Source organism: Mastomys coucha, unplaced genomic scaffold (assembly GCF_008632895.1).
Source record: "Mastomys coucha isolate ucsf_1 unplaced genomic scaffold, UCSF_Mcou_1 pScaffold21, whole genome shotgun sequence".
NCBI lineage: Eukaryota > Metazoa > Chordata > Mammalia > Rodentia > Muridae > Mastomys > Mastomys coucha.
The window spans coordinates 28,975,461-28,998,285 of NW_022196904.1; the positions used below are offsets into that span (position 1 = coordinate 28,975,461).

Consider the following 22,825-nt stretch of genomic DNA (forward strand, 5'->3'; position numbering starts at 1 on the left):
CCATCCCCGGCCTCCCCACCACCTTTGTTTGCCTTACCTTAAAACATTAAACGCGGGCGTCGGGAGCAAACTCGGGCACGTAAACCGAGCGTTGTAAAAGATTGTGTTCAATGAATAATGAAACATGTCCACATGATTGACTTGATCATTTTCCGGGGCTGAGGGGGGACGGGCGCCCAGCTCGCGCGCCTCAGTCGCCCACTCGCCAGAGCCCGGCCAACCGCTCTCAGCCCTGCCCGAGCAGGGCAGGCTCGCTTTTCATCAACCTCATTTCAGAATCGCCCCGTTCATTGATACTCATCATCCAACCCCAGCAGACATCCCATCCCCTGGTCGGCCTCCCCCTATCTGGTAGGTGAAATGCATTGTACCATTAAAAACGCTCTCCATTGTCGCCCTGGCGTAATTCACAGCAACTAGATAGGTCTTTCAGCATTTAGCTTTGATGAGCCGGAGACTGAACCCTTGATATAATAATCTACAAAGAATGGTGTGTGGTCGTCCATTTTTTCTCTCTGTCTAGCAACTAAGAAACCATTTAACACAGCGCAGCTTGCTTCTGACCTTGAGCTCATGTAAACACACTTATTAAAATCTATCTATTCTCCAAGAGCTACATTCTGATTGTCAGACTCGTTACGGAGACATACATCAGCCCCTTCGCTTGTCACTACTTTGCATTCCTGCCTTTAACTAAAGAATTTTTTATCCAGCCGAGAGGCAGAGAGCGATTGCCACGGAGAGAGAGGAGAGAGAGAGAGAGAGAGAGAGAGAGAGAGAGAGACGTGGAAAGGGGGAGAGGAAAACGCGTAATTCTTACCTGCTCCTCAAACTATTTAAAGTCTGTTTCTTTTCTGGGGTGAAAAAAAAAAACTCCCGGGTGAATCTCGGCGGACAGCGGGACGTGGAGAATCAGTCACAGCCCGGGCGTTTAAGGGAGTCATCAGCGATCAAATGACGTTGATCCGCGCTGTAACCTTGTGGCGTATTTAATGTAAATAAGGCCGTTATGTTGCCAATCGCCGCGATACAAACACCGCGAGGTCCTCAGCCTCGCCTCCCGCGCCTGCCATTAGAGGCGACTTTATTTACAGACACTATTTAGGAGATCATGATAATTCTAAAACAATACTAGTGCCAAATGATTATGAAAATATGATTTTAATTAATCACGTAGTAGGCAAGGAAATTAGCATACGGTAATTAAACTTCGAGAAAAACGTCATGCAGGTTCTCTGCCTTATGGGTCCAGAATAATCATCGCGGTGGGCTCCGAGACTTAATTACGAAACAAAATAACTTTTTTAAAGGCAACTTTGCAAGGCTGGTCCTCCAGGCGAACGTTTGGGTAAATAATACAAGCTGAGGTATCAAAGTGGGGATTTCAGTGATGCAGAGGTTGAGCTTCTGTGAAGCAAGGAAGCGGGGAAAGATGGGGGAAGCCGAATAATGCAATTACGAATTCTCTGTCCTAGAGTTGACAAAAGCGGGTGCCTCAAAAGCCTCTTTGTTATGGGATTATATAATGATCCTGGTGTCATTATGGGTAAAAAAAAGGGGGGGGGGGAAGAAAAGAAAGAGAGAGGGGGAAAAGATTCAATAATAATAAAAGAAGTATGCAGAGACACCAACAAGCAGCTTGCTTTTAAAGAAAGGCTGGCATGTGGCATTGGGTTTGCTGATAGGACAAGGTCCTACAGAGTTGACAAATAAAGGAGATGGGGGAGAAGGGAGAGAGAGAGAGAGAGAGAGAGAGGCCTGTGCTGTGCACAGTTAAGAAGGGATGAAGAGAGATTGATTATACAAAACACCCAGTCACTGAGACACTTAAGCACTGATTCAGGTAATACAGGTCCCAACTTGTCTGAACTAAGTTCCCCCTCAAGATAACTAAGAGGGTTTTAAACTCCCGCGCCACAATATATCAAACGCAAAGATACAGAGAAAGCTTTCTCCAGCTGTCCACCACCCCTTCAGCCTCAGCGGGAGGATCCACTCAGACGCAAGCAGCAGTTCTAGAGTGAGGAAGAGACTCAGAAACTTGGGAGCAGCTAGCAGCATCCGGTCTGGTTGGGGTAGCTGCACCAGCGCTAAGATGCTACTGGCACTGGGCATGGCCTGCTCACTGCTGTCCAGATCCTGGAATCCGGCTCTGGAGAAAGCCAGTATCTTTCTCTTTCTCTCCGGCCCTCCCTTTCCCCTTTTACATCTCTACACCCCTCCCTTCTGGCTAGGAGAACCTGGAACGGATGGCAAGCTAGTTCTTTGAGATTCTTAAAGGCCTAAAGAATGTCAATAGTGCATGAATGTAAGTATGTATGCATCTCCTGCCTACCAAAAAAAAGTTTAGGAATTAAGCCTGTATTCTCCAATCTGATGTGCTTAAAATTCTATCTGGACAAAATACAAGGTTTGGGTTTGTTTTGTTTTATTTTGTTTATCTTTATTCTAGGAATTATCAAGGATAGGACTATCTCTGTGGGTGTGGAGTTGGTGTTCTTTATTTCAGTTCTTCCTGGATCGACTGATTATATTCTGTGGTCTTTTGAACCTGAGACTGTAAGTCAAGTGATTCTTCATAAGTGACAGTTTGGACAAAGCAGCAAACAGGTTGAAAGGAAGTGGCCCATATGCACTCTTTCTCGGGGCTTTTCTCAGGGATAGAATGAGGGCAGCAGTATCCTGTTAACTCATCGGCATGCCTTGGCCTTGGAGAGACAGGGAACTGCGTTCTGACCTTACCCTTGGGTCCCTGGAGGTGCCTACCCTGTTGAACTGGTATGTCCCTTCCAGTGGCCCCGGCATCCCTCTGCAGCCCATGGAACATGCATATCCAGGAAGGACCACTCCCCGCTCTCTAGAACGTCATCTGGGATCAATTGGGGTCCTTGGAGAGTTTAAAAGACCTGGTGAGTCTGGATCCGCTGGACAGCGACTTCCCACCACCTGAGAACCAGACCAGAAAAGCTCAGGCCAGGGCTCTCCGGCGCCCCCTGTCGGCGTTGCAGCGCTTGTCACCTCGTTCCTGTCAAGGTAGGGTGCAGGGGAAACTCACTGTGCTTCTGTTATGCAGGAGGGATAAAGGCTAGAGTGGAGAGCGACAGTAAGCAGAGACCTGGTATTTATGGTGGAGGAAAATTGATCCTTAAATACTTCCCACCAAAGCAGGTCCCATCAATTCTCCCACATAGGAGCCCTTTTTTGTGTTCTGTTACCTCACAATACGCAGCTCCTAGGTGCATTCCCAGTAGCAGTAGATTACTTCTTGATGTCCTACATATAAACACTTTATTCAAATAATCCACCCCCTTTGAAAGTAACCCATCTTCTCTGACTTCTGTCGTTCTAAATATTCTCACAAGGGATGATGGTTCTCACCATCTGAACTAACAGCTTTTTGGAGCTCCTGACACAACAGCCCTCCTTTGACTTTTGTCTGTACATTTCTCTCCTTCACCCTTAATTTTCCTTACAACTCTGCCTGCTATGGTATAGCCATTGAGAAAGTCATTGCTAGTGACCATGAGAGTAAATTGCCAAAGACTCAGGAGTTGGGGTAGGGTGATGAGTGGAGGGGAAAGGTGGATCAAGACACTCCTGGGACAAGTTCCCCTACTCAATGATCTCATCCGCAAACAGATGATCTATCTCCAGCCATCTTCAACACCCCTTTGATCACTCAGAGATGGGGTCTTTCAAAAAGAGGGTAGCAACCTTTATGGAGAAGTAGCAAAGACAGAATAAAAATACGTGCTGGTCCTGTGGGTCGGGTAGGGAGGTGTTCTATATACCCATAGGTTTTGCATAGTCTCTGCTTTTCTATCTCAGCTGGTCCAGAGGTGGTCTCTTCTACCTGGACTCTCCTCCTCTTGGAGGACCTGGGCTTCCACCCTGAAGTCTCTTAGCACCGATGAAGACTCTTTATTGCTGAGCCTCCATATTTCAGCACACCCCTGAAAGAATGGGGTGCAGCTTTCTCTGGTGGGCTCCACAATATGAGAAGACAACCTTTTCAAACACTCCCTTGAGCTTGGAATTCAGCAGGAGCCCTTGAAGGTGAAAGGTGATCCTCTGTAAAAAAAAGACTTTGCCCATCTTGGTTTTCCTGTCATGAACTGTTATTCCAAGGAAAACCTCACTCTCTCTAGTATTTTATCAAGCAAGTTTCTTTTTCTTTTTTTATTTATTTATTTGTTTGTTGGGTGGTTGGTTGGGTTTTTTGAGGCAAGGTTTCTCTGTGTAGTCCTGGCTGTCCTGGAACTCACTCTGTAGACCAGGCTGACCTCGAATTCAGAAATCTGCCTGCCTCTACCTCCCAAGTACTGGGATTAAAGGCATGCGCCACCACTGCTCAACTATCAAGCAAGCTTTTTAAAGGCCAAAAGTGCTGCTGTCCCTTGGGTTCTAGAAATTGGGAACAAAGAGAAGAGGAGAATGAGCAAGAGAGGGAGGAGAAGGAGAGGAAGAGATGGGAGAATGGAAGAAGAGGAGAAAAAGAAGAAAAACGAAAGAGGAGAAAGGAAAGTTAACCTCTTTTCCAGCTTTAATGAGAGGGAAGACGCCAGCACAGCAAGTCATCTGTCCAAGTACAACAGGTCCCTTCTTCCAGGGGGTACCCCTTCCTTTCCTTTCCCATCCTGAAGGTAATTGACCTCAGGTTCTACCCAATCAGAGCTTCCCACCCTCTAGACACTAAGTGGACCAGGACTGGGCATGTGATCTATGCTGGTGCAATCAGAGTCAGTCTGGGTTCCTTTCCGTTTGTTCTTAATGGGCTAGTGGAGGGTTGTAGGCTGCATGGGTATAGTTTTCATCTTCTTACCAATACTGAGGAATCAAGTTGGCAGAGCCCCTCCCCCAAGGTACCTGAGGATGATGCCAAACCCAACAGCGGCAAAAAAAATGGGTTTTTTTCCCCAGTTTGCTAGCCCAATCAGTATGAGCACCAAATTCACCTAGAGCTGAAGTCAAAGCCACTTTGCATACAGGAGAAGCTTCTTTCATTTAATTTGGTTTGCTTTGGGTCTCCTGTCATATGCTCAGCATCTCAAAGGAATACTTTGGGTTGGCCACAAGAAAGCACTAAAACCAAGACTGGGGCAAGGAGCAGAAAGCAAAGCATGACTCATAATGCCATTCCCACTGAAGGAGCAACCACAGGTCTTGGAAGATGTTTCTGAAACCTACAGGTGTGCCTTACTTTGAACTTTATCTCTGGCCCAAGAAAGACATTTAAATTTTTATGAAGTTTTGTCTTTGGTTTCCTAAACTGAAAGAGATGCTTGTTAGAGGCATCTCAGAAACAATATCTTGTCTCAGAACAATCAGGTTCTGAAATAAGCAGTAAAAAAGAAGGCATTTGTAACTCTGCCTTTGAATGATCACACCAGCTTTAGGTACAAACAAGACTAACCTGGACGTTTTTATGATGTCCCTGTATAAATTAGTCAAAGGAAATCTGGAGATGGTGACGTACTCCTTTAGTCTCAGCACTGGGGATGCAGAGGTAGGATGATCTATGGGAGCTGGAGTCCAGCCTGGCCTACCTATTGGGTTCTGGGATATCCAAGGTTACATAGGAAAAGCCTCTCTAAAAAGAAAGTTATTCAAAGGCTATACCATTATGGCTTGAATCTGAAACAGGGTTATGTTTTAAGCCCTTGGACACTAGATAGCTGTGTTCTTTTGGGAGACTGTGTAGCTCATGGGGGTGGGGACGGGCTGGCAGCAGTAGGCCCTAAAGCCAGGGAGCTCTGAAGATTATACCAATCCTGGTTTTTCTGTTCAGGTTGCTTTCTGTAGAGTAGCCACTATGATGAACCTCTGCTAAACATTCCCATAGCCATGAGCCCCACCAGGCCTTCCCCATCTTAATGTACTGAAGTCATGAGCCAGAATAAATCTTAACCTCCTTAAGTTGTAGTCCTGGCTGACCTGGAACTAATTCTTTAAACCACCATTTAAACCAGGTGGCCTCAAACTCACAGAGATCTCCCTGCCTCTGCCTCCTGAGTTCTGGGATGAAAGGCATGCCACCATGCCCAGCTTCCTTTAAGTTGTTTTGCCATAAGCTTTAAAAAAGAAAAAAAATCCACAGAGAGGCTTGAGTAACTAACACAAATTCAATCACTGTCCCCCTGTCTACTTCTGTGTGAGGCTGCAGCCTGGACTGTTCTAATTTCAGTGCTGGAGCATCTAGGAGTGTCCAAGCTGCTGACTATAGGTCTTGTGAACCCCAGAATAGCTATGAATGCAGACAACACTCCAAACATTATGGTGTTTGCTTCTGGTCACCCAATTGCCTGGATTTGGACATTGAAGATGACAAAACCATGCCATGTTATCCAAACACAGAGCCATGCCTGACTGGCTCTGGACTTGGAATCAATGGCTATGTCAACTTTTGAGTCAGAAGTACAAAACTCCAAACCAAGCAAACCCCACCAATTAGTGCATCACAACTCTCTGGACATTGGTTCCTTTGAGACTGGGCATGTGACCTATACTGCCCAGCCAGGTTCAACTTGAGTTATCTTCCTCACACCCTGATTTTGTGTACTTCCAAGCTAGAATATGCCCTGCAGAGGACCTCTGACTTACATAGCCCTCTATCAGCTTGGTGAACCTTGTCAGCAGGAGGAAAGGATCTAGTTCTTCTGTGCAGCAGTGGTAGGGACTCACACATTGCTTTTGCTAAGGTACGGGTGACTCTCATAGTCCCCCCTACACTCGGCACCTGGCACCTGTGTTTCTAAATTTCTACTTGTCACCCTTGGTTATTTTCCTTTTCAGACAAGGTCCCCCTTTGTAGACTAGGATGTTCTCAAATCTGCAATCCTCCTGCTCCTGCCTCAGCTTCCCGAATCCTGGAATCAAAAGCTTGTTTTTACCTTGGTGGGGTTTTCCCCCCTCTTTTCAACTTGGGAAAACACATGTAAAGTTTCTTACTAGAAGCCACGGTGATCGAATATTGAGAAAGCATTGTTTCCAGAAGATTGCCACTGCCCTTTGTGCATACAGCCTGAGCCACATGAGTGAGCAGAGTCACTGAGAGTAATCACCAGGATCCCCTGGGCAAATGAGGGCTTTAGTCACCATTCACCCAACATTCCTTTGCTGTGAAGCTACTAGAAAACACATAAAAACAACCCTGTCACATTCAAGGCCTCTGCCTTTCCTGGGCCCTTCAAGAACACAGACCCCCTCCAGCTCTGGACAGTAGAATAGTTATACCAGAGGCCAGGGAAGACTCATCAAAATCCCAATCCCACCAAAGGACTGACTTCAGTCTAAGACTTGAGTGAAGATAGTCAGGCATGTGCTGAGAGCAAGGGACCTACTCATGGCACCAGACTGAGTTGAATTATGTGACATGGTGTGGGGGACAAGCCAGAGGCTCAGAAGAATGTGTTTAAATCCCTGGCTAGTCTCCACCAGGCTGTATCTGCATAAGCACCCAGGGTTCTCATACAATCCAGTGAGCACTGTGGAGTCCTCATGGAGTCTCAAGGCATGTACCTGGGAGGACCAAAGGATCAGTAGAGCTTTTGAGAGATCAAACCCTAATCTTGGCTGGTCTCTATACCCCACATCTGGCCCAGACCCTGGCAAACTACAGGACATTGGGAAAAGTTTATGGGAAGAATCAAAGAATGGATGAATCATACTTAACATGTAGATGATCCTAACTAGGTGCTGGATATCAGCCTTAATTTAACCTTGGGAAATAGTGCAAAGTTTATTGCTGGAAACAAAAAGGACCAGAATGGTGTTTCACTACTCTCAAATGAATGGATGGATGGATGTATGGATGGATGGATGGATGGATGGATGGATGGATGGATGAATGGATGGATGGATGGATGGATGGATGGATGGATGAACGGATGGATGGATGTATGGATGGATGGATGGATGGATGGATGGATGGATGGATGAATGGATGGATGGATGGATGGACTGATGGACAGATGGATGGGTAGATGGATAGATTCATACTGCACTACTTAAAATGGGTTGGTGCCACTAGAAATTAATTGCAACTTCAATGAGTGGTCGTCTTCTCTAAAATAAAGCAACAGTTGACTAAGAGCCAGAAGACCAGGAACTCCATCTCACCCCAGAGCAAGCGCTTGTGTCTTCTCTCCATGCATTTTCTTCTGCAGAGCTTTCCCACATACTTCTAATCATTTTCTATGGATACTGTGTCTTGCTTCTGTTCTCTGAGTATGTAACACCAGGCATTTCCCTAAGTATCAAGCTCTTAGAAAGTGTAATTTTAAAGGCTATGTAATACTCTATTAAGAAGAGGCCTAGAGCTTATTTAAATGATCTCTTATTTTGGAATTCTTTAAGTGGCTTCTAATCACTTTATTCCCTTAAAAGCACTGGAGTGGTAAGAGATGACACTGCACACTACACCTGTCATCACAGTACTCTGGAGGCTGAGGCAGGAGGATAACAAATGTGAGGTGAGACTGAACTATAAAAACAACTCTCAAAAGAGCAAAACAAAAAAGTGTTGGTGTGAGCATTTACATTGTTTATTTGCTGGGGATCAGTGAATAGATGAGCCTAGAACGGTCTGAGGACTGAGGTTGGCACATTTCTTACCCTAAAGACTCCCCAGCAACTCTGGCTTTTTCTCCCTCCCACTTGTCCCTTTATGCAGCAGGGACTCTGGAACTTATCTTACAACTCATGAATAGATGTCCCCTCAGGCAGAAACACTTACTGTGCATAAGTTGTCTTTCTAGTTCTGGGAGTGGTTCAGGGCTCTAACATCCCTAGCTTCACCCCCTCCACACTGGTAATCCCCAAGGACCACTCTACCTCCCCAGGAGGGAAAAAATCAGCCTTCTGAGCTTCAAAAGAAACAATGTGTCTCTTTGCTTGAATGATTTCCCCCAGGTTGCCCATCTCGGGAAGGGATGTGACCAGTCAGTAACAGAGAGGAGATAGTTATCCCAGATCTAAACCCGGACTTTCTACTCACTCAGCTCTGCTACTGACTTGAGCAGATCATGCACCTGCAATCCCAGAATTCTGGAGGCTGAAGCAGGATGTAGCCTCAGTTTGAGCAATTAGGGAGTCTGAAATCAATTTGGTTGCAAAGAGAAACCATGTCTGAGAAGAAAGAAGAGAGCTAGAGAGACAGCTCTGGGTTAAGAGAGTTTGGTTCCCAGGACTTGCATGGCAGCTCACAATTGCCAGTAACTCCTGCTTCAGGGGATCTGGTGCCCTCTTCATATGAGCACACACACATGTACATGCACACACACACACAGACAGAGAAAGAGAAAAAGAAACATACACATAAATAAGAAATAAAAATTTAAAAGAAGGAAGGGAAGAAAGGGAGGGAGGGAGGAAGGAAGGAAGGAGTGAAGAAGGGAAGGAAGGAGGGAAGGAGGAAGGAAAGAAGAAAGGAACAAAAACACAAGAAACCACTCCCAATTTCCTACCCCACCATTTTCACTCCCTGGATTATCTTTGCCGTTGGTGGTAATTCTTCTACTGCTCTGAAAGAGAAGGGAAAAAGTGACACAGCTCAGGTTCTATGGTTGAGTTCCTAAGTCTCATCATTTCAAAGCTGTAAGACCTTCTTCAGTAAGATAATTTCACACTGAGTCAAGACTTAGTATATGCCCTTTGTGCAGATCTCCCACTTGATATACACATCAATGATTGATATGTGTCTTACAGTCCTTCTTCTCCACATTAAATAGCGTTAAGTGTTCAGCGGTTTAGACCATGTGGTATTTCATTCAGCTTCCAGCATGCACTTACCCACACTAAGGGACATGTCTGCTACCCTCAGTCCCAGTCTCTGTGTCTTGTTCTTACTGCAGATAGCATCCTCTTAGTCTTTTTAACTTTTTACATTTTTATTTATTTTAGTTTATGTGCATGGCTGCTTTGTCTTTGTATATGTTTGTGTGCTATGTTTCGTGTCTAGTTCCTGTGGAGGTCAGGGGAGGACATCAGATCTTTGGAAATGGATTATGGATGAGCTACCATGTAGATGCTAGGAATGGAACCCAGGTCCTCTGCAAGAGCAATAAGTGCTCTTAACTACTGAACCATCTCTCCAGCACCCCATTTAATCTTTTTTCTTTTTTAATTAAGTACAAATAATGGGTTTTGTCTTGGCATTTTTGTAGACATAGGTCACTATACTTCATTATTATTTGTCTTGTCCCTCCCTCCAGTCCACTACCCACCTCCTGCTGGCCCTCTTCTTCCCTCCAAATCATTTCCACCTTCCATTTTCATATCACAAGCTATCTGCCTCTCTTCCCCCACTTCTTAGAACAGTCTCTTTCTCTCCTGTTAATAGCACATTTATACCTTCAAATTGTACATACACACACACATACATTTACCCATTTACACCCGCACAGGCAAGAATAAGGCTTCCTCCTCCACACTCCTTCCTCAGCAGTAGTTGCTTTCTTGATGACAGACCTTCCAGTTTCGGGGGATGGACCCTCAGAGCAGGCATGCTTAGTTGTTTGAGCAGTGAACCTTGGGGTTTCATTATGAAATAGGAAGGTCACACCTTTGCCCTCCTCCAAACTTTACCATCACTCCAAGGTTCATGGTGACTCCTTCATGATCTCCGCATGCAGTTTTGAAAACACCATACTCTTACATTTTCTTTTTAAAACACAGACACTATTATATACAGAGCTCATTTTCACATTGGCTGTGAAAATGAGACTAGGATTTATCACTAAACTAACTTAGTTTTTGCCCTTCTTAAACATCTTCACTTAATATCAAATCAGTTTTAGTTTTCATTTCCTTCTAAGCTAAGGATGCTGAACACTTCTTCAAATATCTATTGGAGATTCTCTTTCTCTCTGTCTCTGTCTCCCCCCCTCTTTCACTCTCTTTCTATCTGTGTGTGTATGTGCTCATGTTTGTTAGCCCATTGATTCATTGTATGATTTGGGGAATGTTTGGCACTAAATTTTTGCCATCCTTGATATGTTCTGAATAGTAATCCTTGTCTGGTATATAATTGATGAAAATTTTTCTTTCACTCTGTAGACCATATCTTCACTCTGGCAACAACACCTTCTTTTGCTAGGCAGAAGCTTTTAATGTCCTATAGCTCTGTTCTTTAACTCTTGGGATTGTTTCTATGCTGCTGGAGTCTCTATCAGGAAACTCTTACCCATGCTCATGTCCTTCGTGCATTCCTACAATAGGAGCATTAAAGCTTGGGCCTTGCTTTAAGGTTTTTGCTGCGTGGTGAGATGATTTGATCAGGATGAGAACCACGCATCTACTGACTTTCATTTTTCTGCATGGGCTTTCATTTTCCAATGTATATTTTGATATCTTTGTTGAAAATAGGTGGCTGTCGTCATGTCGGTTTATTTCTGGGTCCTCTTCCATTCCCTTGGTCAGCATGTCTGTTTTTGCACAACCATCCTACACTTTTTGTTACTATGGCTCCAAAACTAGTCTACAAAATAGAAAGGGAAGACACACAACGAAACATGTTCTATGATGCTAGCATTACCCTACTACCAAAACAAATAAGCACAGAATAAAATAAACTATAAACCAGTCTCCCTGGTACACATAGACACAAAGTTTCTCAGCGAAATTCTTGCAAGCTGTATTCAAGAACATATTAAGACATCACCATGACCAAGCTGGCTTTGTTCTAAGGATGTAAGCTTGGTTCAACATCCATAAGTCAACAAATACAATTCAACACATAAAGAGACTTAAGGCCAGACCATCTAATCATGTTACGATGCCTGAAAGGCCTTTGATGGTCCTTAGCATGCCTATATATAAGACTTATATAACTAGGAATAGAAGAGTAACATAAAATAATAAACATCACATATGAGAAAAAGTCTAGTCAACATCATATTAAATAGAGAAGAGCAGAGAGCATTTCCTCTGACATCGGGAACAAGGCGAGGGTCACTCCATACAATGACCTTGGTCTGACCCAGAACACTAAGACAAGAGAAAGAAATAAGCAGGATGGACAAGAGGGGAAAGTCTAATTGTCCCTATTTGCAGATGACATGGCCCCATACTTGAAAACCCTAAAGACTCCACCAGAATATGCTGAGACATGATAAACACTTCCAGCAAAGTATCCGGCCACAAAATCAGCATACAGAAATCAGTAGCCTTTCTGTCCATCAATAAAGAACTCGCTGAGAAAGAAGTTGGGAAAAATAGCTCATTCATGCCAGCTTTACAATAACTAAAAAATGTAGGAATAAATCTAACCAAAGAAGTGAAAGACCTCTACAATAAAACTTTAAGATACCAAAGAAATGGATTGAAGACTCTGGGAGATGAAAAGACCTCTTGTGCATGTGTTGACAGAACTGATATTATGAATTACATTACATTATCTAATACAATCTACAGATCGAGCATAACCTCTCTTAAAATCCCGAAGACATCTTTCACAGATGTAGAACAAACAATCTCAGACTTCATATGAAAGCACAAAAGACAAGAACGGCCAAGACAATCCTAAACAAAGTAGAGTAACCCCTTTTTGTCAACTTAACACAAACTAGAGTTGCTTGAGAGATGGAAACTTCAGATGGGGAAATGCCTCCATCAGCCTGTGGGACATGTCTACGTGGCATTTTCTTGATGGTTGATTGATGGAGATGGGGAACCCAACCCACGGAAGAAAATGCCGCCTCTGGGGAGATGGTCCTGAGTTGTATAAGAAAACAGGCTGAATAAACCAGGAAGTGTCAGTCTTCCGCAGCCTCTGCTTCTGTTCCTGCCTCCAGGTTCCTGTCTTGGGTTTCTGGCTCAGCTTCCTTTGCTGACTAACTGCAACATATAGACTGAAGTAAAGCCTTTCCTCCCTACTTGCTTTTTTTGGTCCTGGTTTTTATCAGAGTAATGGAAAGCAAACTAAAACACAGAGAGAACAATGCTGGAGCTATATTTTCTGACTTATGTAAACATCCAGATGCTGCCTGTGGGGAAACAGATCAGATCAGATCAGATCTGGGGGTGTAGGGGGAGGGAATCTGAATGGCCACATTCTAAACTCTCAGGCCAGTGTTTTCATCTGTCACCTAGATGTCCATGTGTTTGTTTAAGACAGGATCTTACTGTATAGGTCTGGCTGGTCTCAAACTCAAGGCAATCTCCCAGCCTCAGCCTCCCCCAGTACAAGACTTGCCACACAGAGCAGGCATCTCCACACCTGGCTTCTTACCAGTGCTCTCCTGGTGAGGCTATAGCAGGAACTGCTTCAGAGTGCTTGTTCACTCTTTCCCACATTTTAAAAAGAGAACTTGCTTTTGTGATCTACCTGCCTCACTTTGGCCTTCTGCAGAAGGTGGGCAGGCTGCAGGAAGATACTTTATAAACTACTTATTCATCCTTCCAAAACCGAAACAGAGGAGCTGACTTTCCTATATTGTTGCTCATATAAGAGAAGCCCCAAAGCTCCAACAACTCAATAAGCAGAGGAGCTAAACGTTGACCTGGGAAAATGACACAAAACAGATAAAACTCCAGGTGTAGCAGTGCACATGTGTAACCCCAGCACCCGAGAGGCTGAGGCAAAGGGATCCACAATTCAAGACCAGCCTGGATGATATGGTAAAATCCTATCTAAACTGGGGTGCATGTAGATGAAATGAAGTATCATGGAGCATCCATGACTTAAAAAAGGTTGGGACAGAGTTCAGGAGGAGAGGACGACCTGTCCCAGTTGTGGCCTTTCTACTGAGCCCTGGATATGGTGGTGCATAGTCAGCTCTACCTTTCTCTGTAGTCGACCCACCCATCTACCACCCACCAAGGACAGGAATGCCCACCATCTACCATCTCCTGCAGTGGAGATGTCCTAAGCAGCTCTTCCTCTCTCCTTAGCATTCATCAGGGACTTCAGGTGCTCCTTCATGGACACATAAGCTGGATCTCTGTCTCTTGCTGAAGCAGAAACTAGGAGTACTTGAGATGCCAGGGTTTACTTCCCACCTCTCAGCCCTGCTCCCTCCTCACCCATGAGGAAGGAACAGCTACTGGTGTAGAGAGCATACACAGTAGGACACCTCTACACTTACCTCTCTGTGTTGGAGATGGGTTCTGTAACTACCCAGCATCCACCTTGTCACCAGCAGCTGAGTCTGCCCAGCTGGTGTGACCTGTGCCTATGGTCAAATGTGAGCTTCAAGGAAACACCTGAAGTGCTCCTGGGGCCTGCCTGATTTGCATCAGCTCTGAGCAATTTCTCTCAGCCATCATCACATCTATTGTCTCTCTTCTGTCCCATTCTAGGCCCTAAGAGGCTGATCTTCATAGATAGATATCTGTGGACCCCATGGCTTAGCTCACTCTCTAGGCCCCAGGAGGCTATCTTCATAGATATCTATGGACCCCATGGCTTAGCTGGCTCTCTTGACCTCTGGCTTTGAGACTAGCTCAGCAATGAATGGGAAGTAGAGACAGTTGAGACTGGAGGGCTAGAAGAAAGTTTGGGGGTTGCCCACCTGCTCTGCAGCAGGCCAGTGTATGCCTCCAGTCCTAGGAATCATCTTCCTGGGGCTCATGGGCCTCTGTTCTCTGACTTTGTGCCCTGTCAAACTCCTGTGCTCCAGCTAAGGGTACAAAGAGGGATGGAGTGGCTTTCTTAGTTGCAGGTTCCTGAGTCCTTCCCACCCTTCATGGGTTCTCTCAGTTACGTATAGACATGTGTGGATACCTTCAGGTATCCCTCATCTGGGCATTGCTTTCCTCCTGGAAAGCAGACATGCTCAGATTCAAATGATATTACCCTCATGGGTGTGTACAAGCCACGTGACCCATACTCCACCATCTCTTCCTGGGCATGCTTGTTTCCTGAGCTTCCTAACCAGGAGGTAAGTTAGTGTGCCTGTTCTGATCAAAGAGGAATATTCTACAAAGTACGGGTCTCTGGAAAAAAAAAAAAAAGGCACACAAACTCACAAGTGCATGGGGACTTAGAGCTGGGTGGCCAATGTTCTCAGGATGTCCCTGGTCACCTCTGATGAGAGATCGTGGTTTCTCATAGCAGTATAGCCTTCCTCTTCTGAGATACGGTTGTAAATCAAACAGAAAGGCAACAAGGACTTTGAGTGGCCAAAATAAGAGCTACAAAGCCAGGTTCTGCACTTAACTCAAGCCCTTGAAGCACTCTACGAAGGCAGGTGAAGGCTTACATCATCCATCATCAGAGTAAGCCTGGATCTCTACTTTCTGGTCCAAGGCTAATCAGAGATGAGCATTTAGGAATGGAAAGAGGGCCATACTCACAAGAGCAGAAAGTAGCAGCCTAAGAGTGAGAGAAGGCCCCCCAAAGCACTAAGAAGCAGGCTTTGTGACTAGAGGGAACTCTACCAGCCCAGCCATTAGTGGAGGGCAAGTACTCTGTGTGCCTCATGAGCCCCGAGGGCTGCGTTACCTCTGCTCAGCATCTGAGGTTCACAGCAGCAACCCTGAGCCATTACAGAAAGGTTAATGGTGTTCCACATTCTCCTAGTAAGAGGGAAAAGAAATTTGTGCCTCATCTTAGGAATATTTCCATCTGAAAATGTTACATGAAAATAATTTACGGCACTGGCTGGCATCTGCAGCTGTCTGGGGTCTCACTCCCTGTGGTTTCCACATGGCTAGAGCTTTGGCTGTCCCTGGAGGTGTTCACTGCTTGTCTGCCATCGGCATTTATTGAGTGCTTACTGTATGCTGGACACTCCATGAGGAGACAAGAAAGGATTCCCAAGAAGGAAATGGATGTGTCTTCTAGGATTTTAGGTAGCAGCAATACCCACAGATTCTGATCTCTTCCTGAGAGCAACCTTGCCCAGTCACAATCCACACCACTTGGAGTTCATGGTCTGGATGGCCAAGCATGGATTAGCTGGCAAGACTAACCTGGGACCCTCCGCAGCTGGGCACCCCAATCTGTGCCCCTCTCTGGAGTCTGTTTTTATTATAAATATTTCATTGTTTAGGAGTTTGGTTTTAGCTGATATACAGCATTTGGCAGGATTCCTTGCTAGCATTTGGTAATAATTCCATACCAAATGCTAGGGAGAAACCCACCCAAATGGAACAGCTTCAAGCCAGGGCTCTTAAAAACCGGAGCCTGAAGAAGCCACTACATCTGGGCTGTCCCTGGATGCCTAGAGCCATTTCAGGAAAGCACAGCATCCTCAAGGTGCACGACAGACTTCATCTGACTCCTATAACTATCACACAACCTTCATGCTTCCCACACTAGCCCAGTGGTGAGCTATGCCCAACGGCAGTCCCAGGAGACTTAAAGCAAGTTAGCCATGTACACATAGGCATTCCGTATACACAGCTAGGTCAAAATCTGTGGCTGTAACATGGAAATGTGTCCATTTATTTTTCTAATGGAGAAAGCAAACTGCAGCCAAAGACAGTCCCAAGGGACTCAAATCAGGTAATCCACATACACACAAATGGTCCATAAATGTGGCTAGGTCAGAATCTATGAGTGTAACATGCGCTGTTCATTTTTTCTGAAATGTCATTTTATGTCTCCCTCTCCTTTCTTTCTCCCTCTGCTCTGTGAACCCTTTAGTAGAATATTTAAAGTCTCTGTGGACATCGGAACTGGGTTGCGTTGGTTCATAGACAACAGATTCTGTGATATTGGCTCGTAGATAGTAGATGGTGGTGAGTTGGCTCACCCACTCTCTGTGAGGCAGAGATGATACTGGGTCTCTTAAGAGCAACAGGTGGAGATGTCTGAACATAATAAAGCACCCAGGCCCAGTAAACATTCACCCTTAGCGTTACTGAGTATTTTCTAAGTGTCAGAGGCTAAATGTATAATCTCATCTTCGTTTAAGAGGAGCCAGGATACTTCTTCCCAGATACCTCGTTGGCTCTCCGTCTTCAGGCGTGGTGAGTAAACACACCCCACGGCCGTGCTCCTTTCCATTGTCTGTAGGAGTGTGAAGGTGCGGGTAGAGGAAGGCGTGCGAAGGCATAGGTAGATGGTGGCTGCTGGAGCCACTGCCATTGGTGCAGGAAGCCTTTCCTGCTGCCTTGCAGCCCAACCTTCCTCTCCAGGTGCTGGCTTTGAGTAACACACATCCTCCATTTCCAGAAGCCCGAGGGCCAACCATGCATAGGAAACAGCCATAGAACAACATGGCTCAGTGAGGTTGCTGTAGCTGCCTGCCATCTTCCCCACTCCTATGGGAATCCCCCCCCCGCCCTTTCAATAAATACCCTTTGACCTGGATGCTCGCTCCCAGAGCCCCCTCTCTATGCTACATCCTGTTGTCAGGTGATTTTAATATCACATCCTGTCTGAGACTCTTTGCGATTTGTCATTGGTGAGGATTAGTGCCTTTTATCCATTCTAAAAACCTCTGATTCATTAATCTCCCTGAAATTTGCCTGTCCCCCACTCTCCGCTCCTATTTCTAAAATCCTTACCAAGATCTGACCATCACACTAGCCTCTACATTAGCTGCTGGTGTTTGCAAGCTCTTCTATGCCGTGATGCCTCTGTGTGTGTTATAGAGATCTGCATCTGCATGGGTAACTCCTTGCTCCGCCTCAGTTCTCCTATGGTTAGAAGGCAGTTCATCTCAGAATACTAAGTGCCGCAGAACTTGGCTAGCACATCACCCCTTCCTCCAGTTCCAAGCCTACCACAATGGGGGGAGCGTTGCCAACCTTCGGGCTTGTAGACTCCACGAACATCCCTCCTCTGATACCTGTATACCACAGCTGTTCTTCCAGTGAGCTACTTCCTCGAAGGGCTGAGATGCCACTCCCCTTGCAAAGCCTCCATATTATAAATGTCACCGAGCGATCGATGGCAAGGTTGATATAGCTCGACACTGTAGAGCCAGTGAGTATTGCTGATACTGTGGGTGTGAACTTCACAACCAAGGTCAGCAGATCCTGACCAGTTTTGAAGCCCAGCTCTAACACCGTACACACTGTATAAGCTGAACCAATTTGCTAACCAAGCTACACCTTGGTTTCACCCTCTGCAATGCAGGGTTGTAAATGAGCCCTCTACTCAAGTGCTCTTGAGGACTCAGAGCTTTGAAGCTGGAAAGTCTTTCTCCATCAGCACAGATGTTCTCTGGGTCCACTGTGAGCATCTGCATCAATAAAAAAATGGGATGGGAAATCCGTTCATACCCATAGGCCATGGCATTGCTTTGGACATACAAAAATTCAGTTGCTGGTTGACATGATAGCTCATGCCTGTGATCCAAGCACTTAGAAGGCAAAAGCTAGAGAATCCTAAGTTTGAGGCTAACCTAAACTATAGATGTCTTATTTAGGGTTTCTATTGCTGTGAAGAGACGCCATGACCATGGCAACTCTTATAAAGGAAAACATTTGATTGGAGCTGGCTTACAGGTTCAGAGGTTTAGTCCATTATTGTCATAATGAGAAGCATGGCAGCCTGCAGGCAGACATGGTGCTGGAGAAGTAGCTTTGAGTTCTACACCTTGATCCACAGGCAGCAGAAGTGAATGCCACACTAGGCGTAGCTTGAGCATCTGAGACCTCAAAGCCTGCCTGCACAGTAACACACTTCTTCCAGCAAGGCCACACTCCCTAATAGGACCACTCCCTATGGGCCAAGTGTTCAAACAAGAGAGTCTATGGGGGCCACACCTATTCAAACCACTAAAATAGAGTAAGTATAAGGCTGGCTCGGGCTACCTAATAAGACTCTGTCTTGAGAAAGAAAAGGAAGGAAAGAAAGAAAATTCAAAGTGCATTGTTGCTTTGACTTGTGGATATATATTAACTACTTTTTTATGAGGTTGGAAACCAAGGCGTCTCGTATGCAAGGAATGTACTCTACCACTGAGCTTCACCCCAAGCCCCCACCCACAAATTTAGTATCACTGGAGGCACTAACAGGAAGCAATCCCCTTCTTATGTTTGGTACAGGTAATGAGAACCCAGAATGAAACTCAGAGCCAGAGGGCTGCTGCTGTGTTGGGGGACACATCACAAATCATGGAGGAAAAAAGAGTGAAAGACATCCATCAAGTCATTAACCTCAAAGCCACGTGTCTTACTTAAGTTAACCCCAGGTCCTCAGCTCTTCTGAGCTGCTGTGAGTCTGACCACAAGACCTTGGAGTCAGAGCCGCACTCTCTCCCCAAACATGTCCCTCAGTAGATACACCCACCCCTAACACAGAAAGCAAGAAGGTTCCCTCTCCCAGGAGGACACTGTGCCTCTGCTGCTGCTCCTCCAGGATCCATAGCCTCAGAAATGTGAATTCAGATGCAAGTTACAGGGCTTAAGTTACTGCCGACACTTGATTGGAATAACTGTTACGTAAAAGCCAACACAGATGAATCGCCTGTAGGGAGTTGTCTGCCTGCATGAGTTTTTACACATCTTTCAGCTAAATCAAAGATCCAAATGCTAAATCTCACACTCAGGAACATCAAGTGGATTTGTGACAGTCCCCGGAGGACTCGGTGTCCATAAACCAATGAATGAATTACACTGATCCCGGTATGTAGTTTCTCATCTGTGACTGATACAATATTGATAATATTCTTTATTTCACTTAACTCCTTCTGAGCCACAAGGAAATGCACACAGCCTCAAGTTATGGCAACCTTCTGATAATGTGGATGATCTGTCATCGGGGGAACAGAGTAGATCAGCTGACTGACCATCACCTCACAGGATACATGAAGGTTGATGACAGAAGCCATTGGCTTCAGTGGGGTTGGTGTCTGGGTTCTATATTGTCATTCCAGGGCTACTTGTGACAGAATTTTGTGAATACCTTTGCAGCTGCTGTAACTAGCAGCATTGTTGAGAGATCATTGGCCCTAAGCCTTGGAGTTCACTAATTTGGCACCACCAGATCTGATCTTCCTTCCTTCCTTCCTTCCTTCCTTCCTTCCTTCCTTCCTTCCTTCCTTCCTTTCTTCTTTCCTTTTTTTAGATCATATGTAGGGTTGTGGCTTGTAAGATGCCATGAGTTAAGCCTACCCACTGCTCTCACAAAGGGCCCACGATCAGTTCCCGGCACCCATGTCAAGCAACTCTCAGCTGCCTATAACTGCAGATCTAGGGTCCCAATGCCCTCTTCTGGTCCTCATGGGTACTTCATGCACATGATGTGCACACACACACACACACACACACACACACACACACACTTTAAAATGTTTTAAAGAGTATGTGTATGAGCAAATGTCTCTGTGTGTGTGGTTGTGTGTTTTTGTGTGTGTGTATGAGAGAGAGAGGGGGAGAGAGAGAGAGAGAGAGAGAGAGAGAGAGAGAGAGAGAGAGAGAGATTGTGCAGCTGCCTATGGGAAAAGATTAAGACCTCCTAGATCTGGACCTCACAAGAAGTTGTGAGCCACCTGATTTGGGTGCTGGGAATTGAAAGCGGGTCCTACGGAAACGCAGCAAGTGCTCTTAACTGCTGAGCCATCTCCCAAGCCCCTAGACTGATCCGTTCTGACCACAGCACATTGATGCACACTCCTGGGAGGGTTGCATATAGAAGACGGGTAAAGGGACTCAGGGAAAGATAGGAGTGGTGATTGCCTTCAAGTTACTGTAAGCACACCAGAGTGCATTAGAGGTACACACAAGGGAGGGACTTGTCCCATAGGTCAGGGATAATGAACATAGTAAAGACGATGCTGACCGTGGGCATGCCCTAGCCAGGTGCTGAAGTTGGCTCTCCATGCACATTAACCCTTTCACCTCTTGGCTCTGTTTCCTGTTTTGCAGGTACTCCACTCTACCAGTGGGAAAGCTGGAATGAGGTCACAGTGGTTAAGCAGTTGGATTCAGAACACTCAGACTCAAAACCTTTGATAATTCTCCCAAGCCAGGAGACACACAGGGATGCCCTCTCTCTCTCCATGTCTCTTTAATGGGCTCTCTCTATCTCCTCTTCTGTCCTCCCCTCTCCCCCTCTCTCACACACACACTATTTTGAGATAAGATCTCCTTATAAAACTCAGGCTGGCCTTTATCTCCTGATGTTCTTGCCCCATCATGGGAGTGCTAGGATTACAAACCTCGAGTCACAACACCCTAGATTTTTTATTGTCTTTTGACCTTCTGGTCCTGTGAATGAAATATCTATGAGTGTTCACTGGTTTCAGACTTAGGATGTTAGGGTACCAGTTGAGGGTCACAGAGCTCACAGTCCAAAAGTACCTGGCCACTTCACGAAGTTGAAACATGACATCACAATCTGTTCCTGTTGTGTTGAAAAGCCACGCTGCCTGGACTTGAGGGACCCTTGGGAGTTCCTGAAGGAGGTTCTAATAAGCCTGAGGGGGTTCCTGGAGAAGTGCTACTGCTGCTGGGGGTATGGAAGGCTGCTTCCATTCTTGAATGGAAATTAAAAATTAAACTTCAGGAACTGAAAATAATGTATCACAAGGACTTTCAAACTACCAAGGGGAGGTGACGGTACAGGGTCTATAGGAGACACTGTGGAGGATGACAGTGACCACGGCAGTGAGAGTCCTCAAGAGCCCTGGTCATTGTTTGGGGCTTCACATAATAGGGTTCAAGAGAAGAAGGAGCTGTTTACTAAGGAATGGCAATGAGAGGGGTTCTCTATTTTGACCAAAAGTTTGCATCTTATGTTCATCTTTTCTACTATGCATGTACCTTCCTTTAATTTTAATCATGTGTGCCCAGTTGTGTATAGACTATATAAGTAGGGATTCTCCCTAAAGGTTTACTTGAAGACATGGGTTTTCTGGACTGCTACATGTACCCAAAACTAATCCAGGCTGGACTGACCGCTGTGTTCTTTATACAAACATACTTTATACATTCATACCTTAGGAATACGCTTGAAGAGAAGCTATCTAAATGTGGCAGTTTCTAGGGACAGAGAGATCTAACTGTTCATAAGTAAGAGTATATGGTGCAGGTGGAGCGTGGGGTCCTGGGTTCTGTGGTGGCTAAGTGCATTGTTTGGAGTGGGGTGTGTGTATAGTAAAGGGAGTGGGCTGCCAAGCACATTTTTATAAAGAGGGGAGGAGTGTGCATAACCGAAGCTAAATGAAGTCCCGTGCCAAACAGTCTCCTGTGCTTGCTTGTGCAAAAGTACAGGGTGATTTGCCCTTTTGAGGGTAAGATAGTGGAAAACAGGTCCGAGCCAGGCTGCCCTTTGCTTTTTCATTTTAGAGAAAGGACTCAGTGATTGTCACATGTAAGTGGGAAAAGGTTTCTTTTGCTTGTGGTTTTAGTTTTTCATGGTTCAGAGAATATGTGGAGCCAAGCCACTCCCACCATAATGATGAAGAAACAGAGAAAGGGGGATGGTGAACCATGACAAGATAAAGCCCCATGAACTCCCCCCCCCCCACTGACCCACTTCCTCCGAGGAGGCCCCAGTTCCTAACTATCACCACCTCCCAATAATGCCATTATAGAATTTATTCATGAAGACATCACTCCATTCATTGGATAGAGCACCCAAGGATGCAACAGGCTCTGAAATGCCCTCACAGACAACACAGACCTTGCTGTGGTGGTCTCCTGGCCTCTCCCCATCCCATCAAAATGACAGTGAAGGTTTTAATCATTACAGACTCATTGACAAAATTAAACTTTCATGACAAGCATTTCCTTTCATCTGCCCTGTCTCCCTAAATTCCTCAATGAACACTGAGGGTCTGAGACCCAGAGAGTCAACCCCTAGCCACAACCCAAGTGAGTCTGTTCAGAGCAGGGACACAGTCAGGTCTCTGGCTCCCAATTTGGTGGCTCCTCAGCAGACAGTGTATAAAGGCTTGGCAGGTCACACCACTAAGTATGTCCCATT

At 45.5% G+C, this 22,825-nt stretch overlaps 1 protein-coding gene and 1 long non-coding RNA gene across 10 annotated transcripts in view; one reads left to right on the top strand and one right to left on the bottom strand.

The window, feature by feature from the left end:
- The window catches only part of Znf536 (zinc finger protein 536), a 455,136-nt gene extending 453,692 nt beyond the window's left edge, over window positions 1–1,444 (bottom strand). For 4 of the 8 annotated variants that reach the window (XM_031386225.1, XM_031386227.1, XM_031386238.1 and 1 more), the window contains exon 1: window positions 38–728. The gene's annotated coding sequence lies outside the window, so the exon portion shown is untranslated. Of the gene's footprint in view, window positions 1–37; window positions 729–820 lie in introns of those variants that run through there. The other 4 variants (XM_031386226.1, XM_031386229.1, XM_031386241.1 and 1 more) reach the window with 2 other exon arrangements.
- Window positions 85–20,828, top strand: LOC116102051. 2 transcript variants are annotated; one of them, XR_004122984.1, is made up of 3 exons: window positions 85–351; window positions 2,794–3,033; window positions 20,764–20,828. It is a non-coding gene; the product is annotated as an uncharacterized LOC116102051 (long non-coding RNA). The 2 variants fall into 2 exon arrangements; XR_004122983.1 differs by lacking the exon at window positions 20,764–20,828 and adding an exon at window positions 3,829–4,091.
- The last annotated feature ends 1,997 nt before the right edge of the window (window positions 20,829–22,825 follow it).